Source organism: Triturus cristatus, chromosome 8, assembly GCF_964204655.1.
Source record: "Triturus cristatus chromosome 8, aTriCri1.1, whole genome shotgun sequence".
Taxonomy (NCBI): Eukaryota; Metazoa; Chordata; class Amphibia; order Caudata; family Salamandridae; genus Triturus; species Triturus cristatus.
In genome coordinates, this window is record NC_140591.1 from 1,169,663,724 (window position 1) to 1,169,684,222 (window position 20,499).

The window sequence follows — 20,499 nt, forward strand, 5'->3', positions numbered from 1 at the left end:
AGACCTTTTTGGTATTAAGCGCTCAACAAATCCAAATTAACATAACATAACATGGTGCAATTTAAGTGAAAGGCTCGCCCTTTACACCTTTTAGTTATACAAACGAATGCAGAGAAGTCCAGTGTAATTTGATATACAAGGCAGCTCAGATGCTTAAACGCAAAAACTGAAATGGAAGAGTTTGTAATTGTGTTTATTTATAGTATTTTGTTGGCCCCGGACCCTGGCTCTGTATTTGGTCACTCTTACGGCTGAAATGTTACTAACTTTATTTACTGCCATGTCTGTGTCGCCACGTGCCCTCGAGATCAGTAGCTCCCTTAGCACCAGCAGTAGGCAACACTCCCCACCCCCACCACAATAGCATGCATGTTTTACGCATAAATAAAACACACCACACAATTCTTGTTTGGGTAAAAGCTGCTGCAGGTTTATTACATACACCGTTATGTAATATGGTGGGTTAGCTTACGGGCGATCCAAGGGCAGGCAACCATCTGGGCCTGCCCGCCTGATGAGCCAAGCAGCACTGGGGCGAACCCCATCTGTGCTGCCCCTTCGGTGATCCTCTTCCCGGATCACGGTCCCTTATTACTCGCGCCCCTTTCAGGGCGGAGCGTAGCAAGGCAAGCCCCCGGATGTTCAGGCCCACAACCGCCCGAAGGACTAACGGGCGCTAAAATGGTTTTCCAGGAGCCTCCCATGAGGCTCCTGGGCTCTGCCACCCCCTATGGTGCCGCACAGAAGTACCCTTCGGTACCCATTTGCTTCCAGATCACTTTGTAACTCCGCCTGCAACGAAAAAGAACAACATTTCAACATTCTATGCCTCCCCCGCTGCTTCCACGCCGGGTAAGCGGTAGGGAGGGAGACGGCGTGTCCAGGGCGCAAAAGATGAAGGCCAATGGGTGGGGGAGGCCTACATACACCCCCCCCCCCCCGTTCCTCGCGCCCCGGAAATGACGCATCCTGCGCGCCGCAGCCCCTGGCTGCCAGAGTAGGGGGACTCCTCCCCGAGGCGTCTCCACACTTAGGAGAGGGGTGGGCTGGTGCCTTGCTGGCACTAGAGGCCCGCCCTCCTGAGGGCACACTGCGGGCGCCAGGGCAGCCGCATTTCTGGTTCTCCAGCCCCAGACAGTTTTTACAAATCATTTGAGAGCGCACCGTGGATTCCAGCACATTCCGCACCCCATGAGACAGCCAATAAACCCGGTGGGCCGGCAGGCCTGCATTCCCTCATTTGTTTTCACTGTAACTGAGAGCAGTGCGAGGCAAAGGCCAAACTCCTTTTATGACTTCAATAGAAAAGAATACCTCCCGCAAAACAAACATTCTAACACTGGCTGTACAAAAAACACACTGATAAGTTCGCATGCCTGAATAAAAACACAAAATCATGTCAGCGAACTCAGAGTTTGACCAAACTCTGTAATTTAGTCAAGACTCGGAGTCTCCGAGAAAGCAAATTCCGCAGAAACATCCACATTCATTCCGTGCAACCTAAAATACAGAATGTTTTGATTGATTATAAAGGGGGAAGGTGTATTTAGTGGGAGTATGTCATACATGTAATAAACTGCGTATTCTGTGACGTGGGTTAGCATTCTTTTATAAATAACTCCAGGCTAGGGTCACGTATTCAGGGTGAGGCGAATCCACGAGTTTCCAGGTAAACAAATAAAGGCCACCTCGTGAGAGAGGGTAAAGTTTTAATGCTGTCAGTACTTCCATTATTCTGAGCCCATCTTCCTCGTACAAGTCACTGTGCAATGACCGGAAGGAGGAAGTGGACGAGGTGGTAATGCAGGCGCAAACTACGTCCCATGGACCCCTGCTTACTATCACTCATGTGATTACTGAGCGCTTGCCGAACTAAGAGGACGAAGGCAGAAACACTGCTGGTGGAAGGGACAATAGGCACAAATAGCAACAGTGCGCCCCGAGGGACGCAACCTGCGTGACAGGGTGCAGGTGATACGGATGGATTGATTCCAAGTGATAAAACCGTTTTCCAAAACATCTTTTGCTAATTACTTTCCCAAACTTACTCTATGTAGTCTATTTATCTGACCTATTTTTTTTTACCTCCTTTAATAATCTTTTAATTTTGATTTTTTATTATTTGTTTCCATACGTCTCTCTCTATATCTCCACACACACACACACACACACACACACACACACACACACACACACACACACACACACACACACACACACACACACACAACACACGTGTGTACGTTTTATTTATTTTTAAATAGATTTATTATGCTGTCCAACTACAAATGAATACATTTAGGTTACATTTCGTTGTTGTGCCTTTGACTACAATGTTAACATTTGCCTAAGATGTTGTGTTAGGCCAAAAAGAAATTACTCTACAAGCCGTTTTAAAAAAAGACATTTTTTGCAAAAGAAGTTTTTGAAAACAATATCACAGGTTACAGGTGGTGGCATCAGAGTGCGAGTCAGAGGTGGCAGCATGTTTTCCACAGTCTTGAATAGCAATGTACACGTCCACCTGCAGCACTGCCACAGTGGACAGACCCGGTATTTAGCACAATAATCTATGAGATGCACTAATTCAGAGCTGGTGGTCAGCAGATAGAAACGCAGATAAAATTAAACATCACAGTGCTCCTAATACGTGCCACTGTAACGCGACAGAAGGGTGGACATTCTCAATTCTCTTTAAAGTACAATGACACATTCTAAGAGAGCAAAGAGGGGCGCGGTTTAGCACATATGTATAAAGTACATCATCTCTTCACATTATCTAAAGTCTTATGGGCGCAAACCTAAACCGCAAATCATGAACAAGGTTTGAGGTGGATTAACACAGTTGGAACACTGCAGATCTTAAAAAGATTGAGTCAGAGCCAAGAACAGGTGAAGTCCCGCAACGCTCACACTATCCCAAGTCCTTGATTTTCATGGAAGCAGTATTTTGACCATGAGAACATGAGGATAAACAGGGAGTGAAAGTGACATTAGTTGCCCTAGAACTTCAGAAGCAACCAGCTTAACCGAGGGCGCAGAGAACAACATTGCTTCAAAGTTTATCACATTTTTTAAGCCTGGCGCTAGCCAAGACCGTTTGTCAACACCCTGATCAGAGAGTGGGTTTGGGTTGCCCCTTCAGCCACTGCTTACTTTGGGTCTCATCTCCCCTCCATCAGTCACTGACATTAAAGTGTCTTTCACATTTTCTATCATGGCACTGCATGAGATCCCACCAAAAACTAGAGAAAGGGACGGGACCCAGTAGTTGTCAGGCTGGTAGGGGGACTCATTGGATTCTGGGACAGAGGATCATCGGAATCAATCGCTCCGATTGAGTCGGGCATGCAGCAGCAGGACACAGCAAAGCTCAGCTTCTCATGGATACAGAGCTCCACTGCATAGCCTGACTGACTTACATCGCAGAGGCACATCTCCTGCTCTAAAAGAGAGCAGAGAGCGGACCGGTCTGCAGGGTCAAAAAACACATGAACCCAGACTCTCCTTTTGCCGCCAGGACAAATAGCATCTGTTACCACGCATGTCAAAACTACGTGTGGCTTAACAACTCAGTCAATACCACAACTGTGTCGTAACCACTAGTTTCATTACAACGCAATTCCTTACAATGACTTGCTTTAGGGAAGCGCCTGGCTTTGGAATAGTTTAAATTACTATTTCAACTCAAGTCGGTGTATCAGTAGGGAAGGTGTTGGGCTTAAAATCCAACACCAGTCCAACACTGCATTCCCTAAAGCAAGTCATTGTAATGGCTTGCGTTGTAATGGAACTTGTGGTAATCTCACAGATGTGGTACTGACTGTGTTGTAAAGGCACTACGATATAATGCCTTGGTTGTTATAGATGTTGCCCCTCCAGGACAGAGCAGCCCTGATTTTTTTTTCTTGATATATGCAGGCACTTTTGACGAGCGGGTGCCCTTCTCTGAAACAATGTATACACAGGTAAAACGGGGGTAATTCCTTATATTTTGGGCTTTTTAGCATAATGTAGCACATTTCTTGTTAAGGTCGTGCACTGGCATACTGGTAATAAATAACATTTTCTAGGTAAAAACTTTCCAAATTATTGCTTACAATAGAAATGGTATCTTTGCTCGTATACCTTGGAAAATGTCCACATTTATCAGACATCAGCAAATAACGTCACTCACTAGACACTCGCGCTTCATAACTCTGCATCGACTACCATTACTTTACCTTGTTTTGAACCCTGCCAAAGGGACCCCTCAATAAACTAGTCACCTGGCACCATTTAAGTAGTTTCAGATCACAGACACACTCACTTGTGAGCACCGCACACCAGCAGGCATTTTCACAGCGGTTTTACTGTAAAGATCTCCTACAAAGAGCCCTCTTGCGGGGCCCGTGGGGCATTGCAGCGCCGGCCACCTGAGGAGAAAAAAGCTTGATGATGAAGCATGACATCCACATAGGTGTGTGAGAGCATCATTTCCTAACAAGGAAGACCCCCCTCACATTCTTCTATTTCAAACCGCTCTCCTTAATCTTTTCCAGACAGAAACAAGTACCCAAGTTTTGTTGACACCCAAAGAATTACAGACATGTCTCTGCTTCACTCTGAAGGGAAGCTATTTGGCAAATATCTATTGAACGTGTTATATGCGTGGGTGATTGAATCTAATCTTTCGCCATTACACCAATCCGGTTTCAGGCAGACCTGATCAACGACAGACAACATTGTCCGTTTAAAAGGTCTTTTTGATAAAACACTGCAAAGGCACCTCAATCCAGATCTCGAAAAAAGCATAGAAATGTTACTAGACATGCATGTCTAGAGACTTAAATTATCCTCTCAGCCTATTTGTAATGCTCTTGACCCATAAACTGGTTTCAAATGATGTGATCATGGGAAAAAAAAATGTAATTCATTGAGACGCCATTTTCTTCATTTTCACATATGAGAGCACCTTCAAATGTGGAAGTTCAGCATGTCTGCTGTACAACATTGGTCTGATTTAATAGACTAAACTTTCTTTCCATATATAATACAAATCTAGCCACATATAGGACACATATGACCCCTGACTTCCCTCTTAATTAATTAACAGCATTTTCATCAGGGCGGGGCAGGAATATTTCTCAAATCATGTTTAAAAACAATCACTTTTAATGAATACATAACTTAAGCATGAAGTGGTAGCACACTGTCATTTGTAATCAACAGATTTTACGTTGAAATGGTCACAAACTTTCCCATGACATGCAGCTTTACTGATAAAACTATATAGTGTACAAACAATGTTTGGAAATAGAGTTTCTGAAAATGTGTGTCATTTTACATCACCAAGTAAAGTGTTCTGGTTTGTTTTGTTCCTGTTTAACTCTTTGTTTGCATCACACTTCTTAATTACAAAAACATTTGCTTTTGTAATTCCGGATATATTTAGAAATATTTGTAATACTAATTTACAGGCTATTTATTTAAATGTTATGTGTTAGGGAAAATTAACTGACATCTTCAGACCGCTCACTTGACAAAAACCTCTAACTCTAGTAAGAAAGAGAAATAAACCTTATTTTCCAAGCAGCAATTTGTTAAAAGACAAACTGCCATTTGACCTCCTCCTTGAACAGACAGCAAATGTGTCAAGATAAAAACAAGATTTAATGGCATCTTTATAGCACATTTACTTTCTGAATGAACAGAACACCTGCTCCTTTCATACCTAAATTCACTGCCAGATGAGACCAGTAGGTGCTAAACATAGCTCGACCTGATAAAATTTTACTCAAAATTGCAAGTGGGCAAGTAGATTTTTTGAGGCCTGCAATCTATATACATATTTAATTGAATATTTATCAGCCTTTGATTGGAAATAGCAGATCAAAGTTATGGAAAAAATTAAGTATCCAACTGGTGTTTCAATCAAACATTTGTACACTTTTTGGATTTGCTGCACAAAACCAACTGGCTCCAAATTAAGTGAACTAACAACATGCTTTCTCCCAAGATGTCCATGAATAATGGCCTTAAAAAAGGTTGTAATCTTGCACCGATATATATATCTCAGATTTATCATTATACTTAGAAAACACTAGTGGACTTGCACCAAAATTAGTAATGCAACTCATACCCTACTTAGCCTACGCTGACAATATTATCCTTCTATCACTTAACTAGTGCCCTCCAAAACCATTTAATTAAATAGGTAGAATTTAAATTATACTAATGATGTAAGGGTCAACCTTGACAACAAAAATGATTTTGGGAAAACCAGAAAAGGTGTGAGGTGGCTTATAAACGAGATTTGCATTGAGGCATCACATGACTACTTAAAGTTACCATCACTGATTACTTATCATGGTCTGCACATGTGGAAAATAGGCGCAGGAAAGCATCCATTATCACCAAATCAGTGAAAAGCTTTGCTAGGAACTATGGCGGGAGAGCAATTACACACGTACTTAATATGATGGATTTGAAATTGATATCAACCTTATTGCCCCGTTGCCTTTTACGACCCAATGGTTCTCACTCTAAATAAAATCTACAACAATGAGATAAAATCTCTGTTGTCTTTATGGTGCTCAACACCAGAAACAAGACTTACTCTGGAACTCTCCCTACCATGTCGGATGAACCAGCAACACATGACTTAGCTAAACTACACCTGTGACTGTCTAGCATCAACAGAGTAGTCCATAAAACGACTCTTTGTGAAGAATTGCGCTGTGCCAAAATTATCAGTTCAATATTGAGTCTAGCCTTTGTCAATGTTATTATCACAAGAAATAATTTACCGCCCCTACAGGTTTTGGTAGAAATATCACAGCTACTTCAGAAAAGCTGGACATGAAAGAATCCAAATACTAATAAGATGGGCATGCTAAAAGCATATCATTTTTCTGACTATACCATAGCTTCCTACTCACACACAACTCCGGGATACCTTTCATCAACTTAGGTACCGTCCTGTATACTCAAGGTTTTACGATTGCGCTTGTTTTATATTGTTAGCCGAATTCGAGCTTGCCAACTCTGTGATTACAAGAATAAAACTATTGAGCACATTGTATGCATTTGCCAGGCACTCCTTGAGTTGTAGAAAAAAGTAACTGAAGCCTTTGTTTATTGCCAGCAAGATACGAACAGAAAAGGAAGCTGTAATGTTCTGCTTTATAACACAAAACTGTCAAGCAGTAGGAAGGATAACAACATTTTTAGATTTGACTTACTGCTTTTTATGCCAGACTAGTGGTAAGAACGTCTGGTGAATGTTAACTCTGGAATTAAAATCAGTGTCGTACGTGAGGGGGGGGGGGGGGGGGGTCAATGTATTGTTCAGCTGCTTTTATCACTTTTAACTATTCATTGTACAGTTGTTTTCATACTTCTAATACAATAAACATTTATTAATTATTCAAATATTTTATTTTAAAAACATTAAAATAAACGTACAATAAAGTGCTAAAAAGCGAAAAATAACATCACTACTGCTGCCGGAAGTCTCTGAAGACTGATGTAACCAATCTACATCCATCTGTGCACACAGCCACAAACGAATCCAGGCCCCCCAGCAGGCATGCACACACCTATTCAATTATTCATCCATGCACTCACCCATTCACTCACATCTATTAGCTATGCACTCACTTGCTCATACTGCCAAACACGATTTAGTGTCACATTCACTCACTCACCCTTCCTGGCAACAAAGTACACAAATGAATCAAACTGCTTCTGGACTGCGGCAGTAAAAATGGTACTGACCAACTGAAAAGATCAACTAAGACCTCATACAAAGGCTGGGTCAACTGGGTGACGCACCTCAGAGACGTCAGATAACATTGCTCTACAGAACTCACCCTGGAGGCCAGCAACCAGGGGGATGTGGAAGTCACTCGACACGTACCTAGACTCTTACGAACCCCCTTGAAACCATTCCAATTCCCTCCACCTCGTGGGCGGGGGGTGGGGGGGGGCGAGCGAGTTGGAACACTACTACCATGGCTGAAGAGGCGTTGGGGGGGGGGGGGGAGCCTTACATGGCTACCAATCTTGCCACAAGCTAACCAGTGGGGGGGGGGGGGGGGGGGGTTCGGCTTGGTCACATGGCTACAAGTCCAATTAGGCTCATTGCTATAGAACCTCTCTTCTATCCTCTTTTCACCCCTTTCTTTCCTGCTTCTTTCTATCATCCTTTGCCTAATTTTCCAGCAAGTCAAGGTAGAGGGGATCAGCTAAACATATATTTCAAAGTACATGTTATCACTGCACTACTAACTACGTTTGGGTTAACCTCGTAACAGAAATGCTAATGTATCTGCTTATAAAATTATTAAAATACTTTGAAATCAAACAGTGAAGAAGCACTTTCGCTCAAAATACCCAAACACCAATCAGTTTCTAATTGTATTGCCATGCTTCACTGGCTTCCGGTGAGGCAGAGGATTAACTGGTTAAAGGAAACCTAGGTATAATACAGAAATGTGTTATTATTTCAAAGTGGTTTCACAAAGGATCTGCCGAAATAGAAAATACAATTGTCACTCTGCCAAACTATTTCCACCTTGAAAATGCAATGTATTCGATCTTGACCCCAGCACAATAAGGTAGCACTACTGGGCTGTGCCAATCCACAATGTTGGGCAAGCTTCAATATCGCCTGAAACATTTAATGGCGACAGGCCATCAATGAGGTATCATCTACCCATGAGATAGTGTATCATACATATACTCATGATATTCCGTTCCATTACGGTTTTGCGCTCGCTGTTGGTCCCGAAGGGATCCCGTGGCACTTCGTCAGGACCGGTATGAAAGGTGAAAACAAAATTAGATGAGGCAGGTTCCAGTAAAGAAGGAGCCTGTGAACCTGTAATACCTTATTATTTAAGGAGTAAAGCATCCAAGCGCTGGTAGGAACTCTTTCTGTAGGAACCTATGCCCAACCCCTCTAATCCGGAGATTGGGCTCCTTCGGCACCTTCTAGGTTGCAGGCTGAGTAAATGTGCTCGCCTGTCAAGGGTATGGAGACCTACCCCACCTTCGTAGTGTTCCCGGTGAGCGCGAAACATGTTGACCCTGTTTTAGTAGGACTTTTCACTAAAGCACCGATCCTGAGAGCAGCGGTTAGTTCCACATCTGCCCTCTATATTTTTTCCAAAGAGGAGCTCCAGGATCCACTTCTTTTTAACTTACCGGATGGACCCGTGAATAAAACCTTGGTTCTGGGCTCCATACAGTAATTTTAATACACTCACTCACCTCCCTTTTTATAGGCCCACACACCCTCATGCACAACTGCGGCGTCTCCTCAAAAGATCTCCGCCAAAGAGCTCTCTCGCGGGGCCCGTGAGGGACTGCAGCGCCACCCCCATGAGGAGCAACGCCCGATGATGAAGCATGACACTCACAAGGGTGCATGAGGGCACTATATTCTAAAGGAGAAATTCCTCTTACACCCACACTGACCCAACCACACGTGAGTCTGTTATACCAACAGTTGGTCTTTTTCTGAGTTCTGAGGAACAGCTACCCCGCCCCCCCCCACCCCCCAAGTACATATACAATATGCAGTCCCTATTCTGATAGTTTAGGATGCCAGAGATCATGGCCCTCGAAGGGGCTCCTGGTGGGGGGATCAGAGCTCTGTGCACTCGTTCCACAACAAGGAAGTCAGACAAGCCTAGCGGTTGAAGCTCTTGAAGAGCTCCATTGAGGTCCCTTCCACCCTCTTCGAGACCCCCAGCACTCAGATGTTATTGCATTGGGAGCGACCTGCCGCATCCTCCACCCGGAATTCCAGCTCACTGGAGACTGTGGTCAGCTTAGCCATCTGGCGCTTGAGTGTGGTGACCCTTCCCCTGCAATGACTCAATACTAATAATCGGCTGCAGGGACCTTGTCCACCAACCTCCGCAGATCCACGCATAGCAAATCTATGGAAAAAGTTTGTTTTTTGTTCAAGTGCAGTCCAAGAACCATGAATGGCTGCCAGCAGCTCCGCTTGTGAGGGCTCCAGTTTTCTCTCCAGGGACCCTTTTGCAGATTCCGCCCCACCCTGGGACAGTTTTCACGGTGTTGTATACTGTGTAATGTTATTGGCAGGTTGAGAACGCGCCTGCCTCTCCTTTCCCATGGCCTTTCTGCAGGGCAGCCGATGTTCAGTGCACTTTTTTGCTCCTGTTCATTTGTGGACAGGCTGGGGCCACCAGCGCACCTTTGTCCAACTTCCTAGCCTGATACAAGTAGTTCTGCAGCCAGGTGTATGCCTTCCCAGTGACGAAGATGAGCCTCCCTGCAGTCTCCAATCTTCAATGGCACCACCGCTCACACCTCCACCAGCCTCCTGGGCACTGCTGCTCTTGCCACCCAGCAACAGTACCTGCAGGTCACCTCCTGCTGGCCCTTTCAGCGCTCTGCCAGGCTCCTGAATGTCACAGGCCATCCAAGCGCCCACAGAGGGCATAGGGACACCCCCTCAGACCATCCTCACAGTCTTGGGCAATCCACCGGCTATTTAGCAGGAGCCCTGCTGGTCTGGGCCCCACCTCCTCTGATTGTGCTATTCTCCACATAGTGACCCCCACATCTCTGGTGATGGTCTTGGCACTCCTGATTGCACCCCACTAGCCAGGGAGAACCAGCCCGGGGCAAACATTGGGTACATTGATCCATTGATGTCCGCAAGGGGGAATGCTATCATCTACAGCGGGGGAGGAAATTACTAACCGGTCCCCGCAGTGCCTCAGGGCTCCAGTAGCAATTTCGCAGGCGATGCGTGCTGTGGGGTAACACACCTCCGCGGCCCCCTCTCTGAACTGAGCCGCCTCCTCCTAGGCCGCATCAGAGCCTTGTGGCAGGATCCCGGCTGCCGCCTGCAAGCCGGTGGCAGTCTGCCGGATCATGGGACGGTGGAGCCTAGTTTGGACATTATGCTGCTCCTCATGGCTGCTCCAGGCCATGGAGCCGTTGGTAGACCCAGTAGTCTTCCCAGTGAGCCCTGATCGGCACCATCTGCACCCCTTCTAGGACTGCACCCCAAATGGTCTTTTCAGCTGCTGTGCAACTCACAGGGCAGCAGGATTCTTAAGAATTTTGAGTGAACGGGCCAGAAGCTCATGTCCTGTTGGCCATGTTATTTGACCACGCCTGATGCTTTTAGTTTTAACACAATTAAGCGGGAGTATTTGTTAATTTTTCATGTTAAGGAAAACAGTTTGCATCTAGGGATTTGCCACCTCTGTCAAAATCCTAGTATCTGAATAATTAATTTTTTTTGCTTTAGAGACTCCTTTTTAGCAGTGTCCTCAACATATGAAAGTCACTTGCAGCTATAGTAAAGAGTTTCCATTTTCTGGGGATACACTTTTTGCTCCCAATCTGAGATCACTGACCCTCACGCCCATGTGCACTTTCTATGCAGAGTAAGAGATGCAAAATAGTGCAGCATATGGCCATTTGAACGCCGAGGAGCAGGGCTTGCATCAGACACACCCACTCTCTGATCTGCACTGGCTTTACGCCAGTTTTCAAATCCAACAAATAAATATTAATGGTTGATCAAACTCTACATAGCCTCAAGTCTATTTACGTATGAGTCCGCTGAACCTCAGCCGTTCTGACGTAATCTGTCAATTACGTGATGGGAGGTAGAACGTTTCCGAGGGCAGAGCGCACCAAGTTTACGGTTTTCTGTAATCAGTGTTAACAATTATTTTTCTATCATGCATTTGCCTAACGCTTTGCCTTTCTCAATGTTTTATTTATATCCGTTTATACCATACAGTGTGTGGCAAAAGTCATGGAAGCAGTAGAAGGAGACATGAGGTAAGTTTATTTCTTCTTGAGGCCGATGCCAAAGAACCCACATCCAACTAGGTCCTGGTACAAACCGCTAATGTAGTTGTTAGGAAGAGGGATCTGTCCTCAGAACTTGGATAGACCATGGAACGCGATTAGAAGCAGTACAACTACAGTATCCGAGCAGCGAGACGAGAGGGTCCAGCTAGCTCGAGCACAACAGAAAAGTAAACAATTACAAAAATAAACACTTACAACATGGTACACAGTGCCATAATGCTCCCTAGGGTGGGGTAAATGTATCATGGTTACAGACACAAAAAGAATGATAAAACCATGGTGCATAATAGCAAAACCCCGACAATTACCATTAGATGATGGAAAGAAGGACACCCTGATCTTCCTCAACTTGTTGGTAACGTGCGAGCAGTAGAAAATTAAGAACCTTATTTTCTAATTGTATTTATTGATGCTACAATACTTTTTTTAACGTCCTATATATAGTAGTGAAAGCTGCATAAAAGAAAAAGTAACCCCAAGTACTTCTAGGTCCAAGAGGAGGGGGAGTGTTGCAATCAAGAAAGAAAACCTCTGAACTGACCTATATTGCTTTTCAATGCGACCTCGAAGGGTTCAAACTTTGCAACCAGCTCAAAGAGAAATCACTTGGAATAGTTTTTGTACAAATAATCCAAATATCTTTATTAATTTTTACTTTAAAACGTAAGTTAATCATGAATTTTATCTCATATGTAGTTGTCCTAATGATCACATTGCACAAAAGTGTATTCATACGTTTAGATGTCCAAAGTTGTTAGGATAAGATGATAATATTTAAACAATCAATACATGTTGGAGCACAGCTATCAAGTGCATTATCTCACATTATAGTCAGATCTTCATCTGTGGCTGTATGACAAAAAGAAGGACAACAAATAAAATCTAAAGCAACAATTATATACAGAAGAATAAATACAATGAAAACACCCCACACTTCACCTCTCTACTGCATTCTCTCCTCAAGTAAACCCATGCAACCTGACACTCATACACAAACTCAAAACACTCTCTTAAGAAGATCCTAAACAATTTGGCAGGGACAGATGTGAGCGAAAACTAGTCCAAGCTCAGAATAGTTGATGCATCAGTCTCTGAAGGAACTCTCCATACATACAGTGATGGTCTACGCGCGTGTCGGTGGGATTCACAATGGCACCACCTTCCTCAGGACCAAAACACACTTAAAAGCATCTCATTTGGGATGAGCGAGGGGAGTCTGTGAAAAAACAATACCAAATATTAATCTATACATTGCTACAATAGCTGGTTGCAATTTTATACTCTAGTATAATGTACCACAATCCTGAACAAAGAAAGTTCCTACATTCACCATTGGAAAAGTGCACAGATGTATTATCAAAAAGGAAAAAGAGTGCTCTCCCAAAAGCCATAGTCCCAGGCTGTTTATAAGAGGCCAGATACAAGGCAAAAAGAAAAAGAGAACAGAGATTTGTGAAGATCCCTGTTAGTGTGTAGGAAGGTGGAATCTGACTATATGGTTGCCCCCATTTTTTTCTTGGCGTTTTGCTGGTTTATGACTTAGTTGGACTGGGATCCTGCTATTCAGGGCCACAGTCTATCTGCTTCCTCTCTAAAATGGTTTCCATGTACCTTAGGTACATCTCTGATTGGATCTGGAGGGCCCTTATAAGTCCCTAGTATATGGTATACTATGTACCCAGGGCATAGGTACCCCAGAGGCCTACCAGGGGCTGAAGCATGTATTGTGCCACCCCTGGGAAGCCCTCCAAAATGACACCACAGGTCTGCTACTGCAGCCTGGGTAAGGTGGTGCAAGCACCCCTTACAGTGGTATAGGCTACCTACATCACTACCAATGCGCACACATATAAAACCTATAAGTCACACCTATGGCAGACCTTAACAATCCTGAAGGCAGAGTGCTTGGTTTTTATGTGAGAGGGTGCCCTTGCATGAGCAGGGCCCCTCTGCAGCATTCAGAGACAATCCTCTGATGCTGTTTGTGGTGCATTATAACCTCACGGTAAATGCTAACTTTGGAATGGTTGCACAGAAACATGTCGTGTTTGGTGTCAAACACCCTAAAATCATACCTCCCCGTCAGTAACTGGCGGGTGAGGTATGATTCCTCCCTTCTAGAGGGAGAGACAGGACTTAACCGGTACACCCGGTACCAGCTTGACCGAGCCCTGGCATCACAAAATGGATGCCGCTGCCACAGACACGGGTCTGGCCTCCTGCTGCTGACCGAAACTCCGGCAGGGGAGGCCTGGACCATAGGTTTCCTGTCACAGGGAGGTGTAACCACCTCCCCAGACATGATAGTGTGTATTGGGGCTGGGCGGGAGCACTCTCGGGTGCTTTGAAGTCCTGCACCGGGGGCACATTTGGTGTCCCTATGCATAGTCCCGCTCAAACTGGTTGCAGGGGCTACCAGCTCCTGCTCTGGCGCGAAACTGGACAAAGGAAATGGGTGTAACCACCCCTCTTTCCAAATCCTCCCATAGGTGGGTCCCTAGAGTATATCCAACCCCCAAACTTAGTATAAGTATGGGAACCCAGTCCTTGAGACTTTAGATTACCCTGGACGAAACTCTGCAACATATATCCTGGATCTTCGATTTTCGATTCCGACTGGACCTTCGACTTTCTATTCCAACTCAAAGACTGAAGAAATCTCCCTTGGGGTCAGGGAGTGACTCCCCTGCTTGGCAGGCACCAAAGAAGCAACTGTCCGGTCTGCAACTCTGAAGCTCCTGCCGGACACCGAAGTCTTCGCATCACCAGAGGTGGATTTCCAGACTTCCCCGAGGCTACCCTGAGTCCACAGCAAAGCTGAGGCCCGTGGCTATCATGGGTGATGTGGAACCATGACCCCAGGACACCGTGATCTTTTGCCGGTCCATCATCTTCCTCGAAGTTGTGCTTTGGGCTCCAAGTAGCCCCAGCCATGGGCATCTACAACACCGAAGATCTCTGGCCTCCACTTCACGAGTGACCCGTGGGCCAGTTTCCAGTGCGACTGCTCGAGGCTCCTTCGCGATCGCTAGCCCGTTGGCTAGTGGGTCCCCACAAAGGCAACCCCTCTTCTGATTGGGCTTTCCTGGTTGCTCCAGACGTGCCCCGACTTACCCTCGCTGAGTTTCCAAGTGGGTTTCCAAGTGACTTGCCATTGCCAAGGCTTGTTGGGTGCAATCTGGTCGCCGACACCGCAGCACTCGACAGACTTCGTGGGACAGCTCGAATCCAGCTCCTGGTCGTCGTCGACACCTCCCGGACCTCATGGCTGAAGAGTCAAGACACCCGTCAACTCACCTGAAGCACCCATCTGTGGGCATTGGATTATCGTGCCCCTGGTCACTGGTAAGTGACCCAGACTCTGTCCCCTCTGCTTTCAGGTTCTTTCCATCCTCGATCCAGGCTTAGATCTCTTCGGACCCTTCTCCTCTTCACGGCAGTAGCACTTCTTGAGCAGCTTCCATTGAAAACGACGCTGCGACTCGACACCATTTGACACCTATGCACCCAGCTTCCCTGGGTGAGGTAACTCGAGTACTCTGGTGCTCCCGTGGGTGTTGGCCCTAGACACCTCTAAGTCCAAAAGGGTTTGCTTGTAGTTGTCCTCTAAGTTTCCTTAAACTCTTAATTTCCAACCGCGACTTTCCCCATAGAAGATAACAGCGATTCACGGCGGTGTTCTCACACTGCACACGTCCTCCGTGGGTCCCCTGTGTCACTACCTTGGGTGGTTCCTTGTGGTCCAAGCACTTCTACAGGCTCTAGGCCTTGCGTCTAGTTCAATCGTGGCTCTTATGCCACTTTATTGGTATATGGTTTGGTACGCTCCTAGGGCCCAAACGTGTATTTGTGCTTTTACTGTTCATAACCCCCTAGCCGCAGTGATCCGAAACTACGGTTTCGATGTCCTGTCTTACGCAGATGATACCCAAATTCTGGTCACACTGGGCCCGGATCCCAGTGAAACCAAGAAGCGTTTTAAGGATTGCCTGTCACATGTGGACAAATGGATGACAGCTAATCATCTTCAGTTAAATGGGACCAAGTCGGAGATTATGCTTTTTGGCAAAGCGTTCAACCACTGGTCGCAGGACTGGTGGCCATCCAGACTTGGCCCATGTCCTCCTCACAAGAACCTGGTTCGTAACCTAGGCGTCCACTTGGATTGCGGTCTGTCTATGAAGGGACATGTGAACCACATTATTGGCACCTGTTTTGGTGTTATGCGGAGCCTCCGTAAAGTCTTTAAATGTCTCCCCCTTGAAGCCCGCAGACCCTTAATACAGGGTCTTATAATTAATAGAATGGACTACGGCAACGCCTTACTGGTATCTATCAATTCCGATCTTCTCGACAGACTCCAGGTCTTACAGAACACCGCAGCGAGGCTGGTCCTCGACCGCCCTCACAGATCACCGTCGGCACCCTATCTTAAAACTCTACACTGGCTTCCTGTGAGAAAACGCGCTCTTTTTAAGACCTTGTGTCTTACACATAAGCAAATGTATGAAAAGGGTCCTAATTACTGGATGCAAAAACTTAGATGGTATAAACCATCTAGGGCTCTGCGCTCAAGTGACTCTGCTCTGCTCACCCCTCTTAAGATCCGCACGGTTAGACAGGGTGGGCGTGCCTTCTCTTTTCTGGCCCCTGCATCCTGGAACAAAATGCCATTTGAACTTCGCAGCATGCCAGACCACAACTGTTTCCGAAAAAGATTGAAGACCTGGCTGTTTGTATAAGCGCCGTGGGTTTCCTTTCCTCCTGCTCGCTGCAGACTGCAAGCGCCATGAGACTCGCGAGAGTGATATGTGCGCGATATAAATACCCATGACTTGACATAACCGACTTGAAACTTATGTACTTCAAACTCTAGCCTCATAAAGAGACTAGGGGGGTGTGTTTAGAAATAGATATTTTATATATATACCTGGTGTGGTACTCTTTAATTTGGTCATTCAAGAGATTATAGACTGGTAAAACAAGCTGCTTAACATTCCTTCAAGACTTCGCCTGAAGGCTGCTCTCCATAGCTACCAATAGGATAGATTTCAATAAAGGTGGTCTTTAACCTATTCACCATAAGGGGTTGTTTGGACTGGTACCAGGTGCCCACTTTAAATAGTGGACAGCATATACCAGGCCAACTTCTCACATAGTGTCACCTATTCTTAAGAGTGGCTGGTAGTTAGGGGAGTCATCATGGTGGTTTAGAATCCCCAAGTGGTATCTCGGAAATTCAAAGGACTCTTTAAACCAACAGTAAGAAAGGCAATGTGGCATAAATGCACCCAACGTCCATGCCGTTGAATATTTATATGCTTTCCTTTCCAGCTGCGGTACGTCTGTTAGGGTGGTGGGGCGTTGCCCCACCAGCCGCCCGCGCCCACAGCTCCCTCGGTGTCTCTGAACTTAAGTAAACTCTCAGTTTACTTACGTTCAGAGACGCCGAGGGAGAACTGACAATGCATGTCAGTCAGCATGACGTGGGACCGCCCACCCCCTTCAGAGTCTGAAGGGGTGGGCGGTCCGGCATCATGTTGACTGACAGGCATGGTCAGGGGCAGGCAGCAGCACAAGTGCGCATGAGTGGGTCAGGTCTGCAAATTTTTCGCCCATGCCCAGTCATGCGCACTGGTGTCTGCTCAGGCTGGCGCATGCCCATTAGGAGAATTAGGGTTGCGCAAAGGTTCAAACCCCGGTGTCCTAATGGGCTGGCGGGAGGAGAGTTAGCGTGCCCTAAGTCGTTGCCACTCACTTGCTAGCACTGCGCAGTGATGCGGCTGTTGAAGGCACCAACGGACCGAGGCGGCACGGACCAGGTAAGATTATTTTTATTTTATTTACCCCCACGCCCCAACCCCGCGTGACACCCCAGCACCCCCCCGCCCCCCGCGAGCTGCGACTGTATGGGAGGACAGTAAAGGTGTATGGCCTTTTGGTGCATAAGGGAGGGTACAAACGCTATAGTGTACAGAGATGCTGCGCCGGGTGCTTGGGGAGCAAGGGTATACTATACACGGAGGGCGAACTGGTTCATAATCATATGGGTGATGTATGCAGGGGTGTGTGAAGGTGGTATGGGGAAGTGTGCACGGGACAGGCAGAGCGCGTGCTGGTCATGTGTGAAATGAAGATTCGCAAGGGCGCTGGGCGATGTGTGCAGGGAAGAAAGGCTGCAGTGATCTGTGCATGTGTCGCTCTGATGCTCTGCATAGAGATACAGAGTGTTAGTGTCGAAAAGAAACAGGTCGACAAGTGTGTGGGGCATAAAGTGAGGAGAGCGAAGCGGGGTGGAAATGTCAAGATGTGCACGGATGGCGGCGGCATCGAGGAGCATAGGAGAGCAGCTGTCCAGGTGCACATGAAAGGTGCAGGGTTCGAGGTGTGAGGCGAGGTTGGGGGTATTGGTGTGTATAAGATGGTGCAAGGGGTGGGGTTCGTTAAGAGGCCAGGGACAGAGTTCGAGATGTGCAGGAAGGGCGCAGGCATGAGCTGTATGATGGATGCCGGTGCCTACAATGCCAGACCGAGATGTGCGGGGGGGGGGGGTTCATGGCATACGTGCAGAATGCAGAGTTCGAGGTGTCCAGGGTTCGAGGCGTGCATGGCTGCGGAGTGCAAGGAGGGAGGTGGAGGGCGCCAAGTAGGACTGAGTCTAGGAGCAGAAGGGAGGTACCCAGGTGTGCTGTAGTCTCTTCAACCCTTGCCCTGCCCTGATCGGATCAGCGCCTGGTGAAAGCATGCGTGAAGCCCTCAGGATGGGCGTGTGCTTGAGACGATCTTGTACACGCCGATTAAGCGCAGCTTCATGCCTTGACAGCTCAAAGTAAGAGGCTACCAATGCGGACAGTGCAGGCGCCACGAAGCCAACTAAGAGGAATGTACGCGCTCTATAAATCTGCTATTGCTCACACCTTTTACACGACTCGTTCACAGGTTATTAAGTGGGACGGGTCCCGCCGGTGCTCAGCACCGGTAGTTCTAAAAAGCTTGAGCTGAGATGGGTCCTTATAGGGCCCTCTATTTTTGCCCCCACCCTCAAGGTGAAAAGAATGTTCTAACTCTGCAGCAATACCTTCCTTCACTGCCTCTGATGTCACTTCAAAGAGATTTGTTATAGTTCTTTCACGGTCTCATCATTTCAGAACTGAAGCATTTTCAATATTATATATAACGAAGCCACAGTTGTTGCTAATTTATCTTATGCAACGAACAGCCATTGACAAAGCCAGTAGCCCTGACTTGTAGGTGTAGTGTTACTTGTTGTATTATACATCTGGATGCAATTACAGAAGCAGCAAAATACCAGTCGGGCCGCCCACCATGCTAAGCACAGATTTTTTGCTTACACGTTTTTAATTAACGTTTTAACACGTTTTAGTACTCCATTTAGAATTATCAAGAAGTTTCCGTTTGAACTGATGCCAGCCACCCTTTAGCACTAAACAAACGTGCCACGAGCAGAAAAATCATTAAGTCTGAAACCATGCGCTATATTACTTGGAAATGATTCCTCTCCTCCTACACTGTGGCAAACCAACACAGATGCTGCAGTAAAAACACCACAACTTCTGAAAGGGATCAGCATTTCATTGAGTGGTAGACACCAGTCTCAATGTGAAAGATCTTACTTGACCTTTCAGCAGAGATGATGAAACTCTTCCGGCCTGCACAGCTTCTGAAAGATGTCTAAAAAATAAAAGCTGAGGGCATCACTAAACAATTTACAGGATACGTGTATTCCTTAAGTTCTCACGTCTAACAGTTTACCTCTGCTTCCATAGAGGTAGTCTTTTGATTCAAATTAGTTCAGCAATCAGTAGCCCTGCAAACCTCTTAATACTGCTTGGCAACCCAGAAATTCTCTGAAATAATGTATGAGTTTTCTTTTATGAATGCCTAGAAGAACTGAATTTTTAGTCCATTTATCACAGAAATAGTGCTGAAAAATCGCACCAAAAGATGCCAATTTGTAAAACATTTCTTCACGGGGGAGAACCCCCCCCCCGGAACCTCCCTTATTTCCGACGGGCTCGCTCGCTGCGCTTGCTCGCATACGTTGATTCGTTCTGCTTACGACTCACCAGTTTCAAATTCCACCAGCCGCCCCTGATCCTTTCTAATGGAAAAAAGGAAAAATTGCACAAAATTCTACAAGGGCACTTAATAAGTCTTACTCAAGATTTTGCCAAGCTGTGATGTATCCAAGTTAACAGCACATGTAATTTGTAGTTGGGATATTATTCCGTTCTTTTTAAAAAATCTTGTTAAAATTTGGAGTGGCCTACAGGACAAAGATTACTACATGAGGATAATCTAGAGAGTTTATGTTCGTGTGTTATACAGATGTTAAATCTAGCCCAGCTCTTCGTTGCTGTAATGTCCCCCTGCACTCCCATTGCCTACGGCAGCCTTATCTTGGCTGTTGGTTTCCTGACTATTTGGTATTCTTTTCAACTTATGAGATATTTGCAATGGGACGCTTCCTTTGCTCGGATGCATCATAGATAACATCGGATGGGGAACAGTCTATTAAGGATTACTATGACTCATCAGCCTATGGATGTCTTTGACCCAACCAACATCTAGTGCCCTGAAGAAGTCCTGCACTAGGACGAAACGCGTCGGCTGTACTGTGTGTAG

The 20,499-nt window shown here is 46.0% G+C and overlaps 1 protein-coding gene across 10 annotated transcripts in view; it reads right to left on the reverse strand.

Annotated features, from left to right (window-relative positions):
* Positions 1–20,499, reverse strand: part of CRACDL (CRACD like) — a 494,556-nt gene that overhangs the window by 273,752 nt on the left and 200,305 nt on the right. For 2 of the 10 annotated variants that reach the window (XM_085622826.1, XM_085622831.1), the window contains exon 3: positions 4,310–4,415. The exons of 7 other annotated variants lie outside the window; for them this stretch is intronic. The gene's annotated coding sequence lies outside the window, so the exon portion shown is untranslated. Of the gene's footprint in view, positions 1–4,309; positions 4,416–12,967; positions 12,989–20,499 lie in introns of those variants that run through there. One more of the 10 variants, XM_085622827.1, reaches the window with a different exon arrangement.